Raw genomic sequence first — 2,319 nt, 5'->3', positions numbered from 1 at the left:
CATAAATATTTTCAGAAACAGCGGTTAAATTAGTTAATTTTCGCTTTTCCTTCCTGTTTCACTGTTGCCTTGGCTCTTTCCCGTAGTAGATCGCTTAATTTCTCAGCACCTTGTGGCTCTTGTTTGCAGTTGCCATTTGACCTTGTGGAGCATGTTGCTCGTCAAATTTACTGTCAAGCAATAAGCTCAGAATCGGGGGCAGTGCTGAAAAAAAAAAACTCTCAACTCGGTGCCCTTCTACTCTGTGAAGAAGGATGACCAGCGAAGCTGTGTAATACGGGCCCCTTAATGGCCAACTGCACCTCTGCCGCTGGTCGGCCTGGCATTGCACTATCTTTGAGATCGGCTCGCATATGGGGAGTATTTTCAGCAGTCTTGTACTTAACAAGATCTGTTGATAGGAACTGGGAGCTTTATAAGAATGTGTTGCTCAACTTGGAATCTATACATACCAACAGTTCTCTTATACACCAACATACAGTTACATACCAACAGTTATTTTCAGCAGTCTTGCTTAACAAGAACTGTTGATAGGAACTGGGAGCTTTATAAGAATGTGTTGCTCAACTTGGAAGCTAAATATATACTAACAGTTCTCGTGAAATCCAACTCTAACAATCAATGGTTTAATAAACCGCTCAACGCTCTCCTCACTAAAAAGAAAAGGCTTTACAGAAAAGCCAAACTTACAAATAACTCGGAAACATGGGGAAAATATGAACTGTGCGCTAACCAATATATTCGGAAGATGATGAAAGAAGGTCATGATTAAATAAATTATCTTTGGCTGACTATTATATAATCACATCCCAATAAATTCTGGCGCTTACTTTCAGTAAAGACGCATACTTGGCAGATTGAACTAACAGATTCAGATGGTAATCTCGCTAACTCTGAGAAATGCGCATCAGCTTTTAACGACTGCTTCACCTCAGTTTTCTCCAACACTAATGACGTTCCCATTGAACCAACACCAACAATTTCAGTAAAATTAATGCCAGACATCAAGATCAACCCTGATGGCATATACCTCAGCTGGGTGTGATGGCATAAACGCCAAAATACTTGTTAACACCAGTAACATTTCTAGCCAAGTACTACACCTAATATTTACGCAATCCATAAAGACAGAGAACTTGCCCGACGACTGGAAAAAGGCCCATGTCGTACCAATCTTTAAGACTGGTGACTGCTCCCGTGCTGCGAATCATCGCCCAATTTCTCTGACCTGCATTCCTTCGAAACTACTAGAACATATAATCTCATTCAACCTATAATGGCTCACCTGGAATCTATCAACTTCTGTTACCTGCACCAGCACGGCTTCAGAAAAGTATTTTCATGTGAGACCCAACTCGCCAAGTTCACCCATGACATTCTGCAATTCATGGACCTTTATTTGCAGATTGATGCCATTTTCTTGGATTACTCGAAAGCATTCGACCGCATTTCCCACAATCACCTACTTCAAAAACTCGCATCTATCGGAATCCCAAATAGCTTGCTTACCTGGCTTGAACACTTCTTAAACACAGTAAACACAGAGGTACGCAGTTTGCCTCTGCAAATAACCATAATCCATCCCTTAGCAGCGCAACATCGGGTGTGCCACAAGGCGCTAGTTTATCACCTCTACTTTTCCTCATCTAAATCAATGACTTGCCTACTAAAATTAAGAATAAATAACGTCTTTTCACAGATGACTGTGTCCTAAATTCCACTATCAAGGGCTCGAATGACATCACCGCACTACAACAGGATTTCGATTCCTTCATAGTATGGTGCGAGAAATGGTTCATGTCGTTTAACCTTACTAAATGCAAAGCTCTGTCATTCACCCTCAACCACAGCTTAACCAGTCACACCTACGCTCCTATCAATCATGCCCCGTCTTACAACTACCTCGGCATTCACATGACATCGACACTGTCATGGTCAACTCATGTTGACACAATCCGTTCTTCACATACCCTTCAACATTTAAAACGTAACCTGAAAACTGCATCACCAGAAATAAGAAAGCTAGCATATCTAACAGTCACGTCCTCAGTTAGAATATGCGTCATCTGGCACACCCTTCCCAATCATAATTTACCTATGGCATAGAAGCAATACAAAACCGCACTGCTCGGTTTATAACTTCCAATTACTCTCGTGAAACCAGCATAACCGCACTAAAACGTATACTTAAACTACCATCACTTGCTTCCCGCTGGATCATCTCTCGTCTCTGTTTGCTTCACACCTTTTATTACCATCCACACTCCAGGCATTCCCTGTTAAATCCACCCTTACGTACAGACAGTCGTCCCATAGCAC

The sequence above is a fragment of the Dermacentor albipictus genome, chromosome 3 (genome assembly GCF_038994185.2).
Source record: "Dermacentor albipictus isolate Rhodes 1998 colony chromosome 3, USDA_Dalb.pri_finalv2, whole genome shotgun sequence".
NCBI lineage: Eukaryota > Metazoa > Arthropoda > Arachnida > Ixodida > Ixodidae > Dermacentor > Dermacentor albipictus.
The sequence above is the reverse complement of the archived record's forward strand: the minus strand, read 5'-3'. Positions refer to the sequence as shown.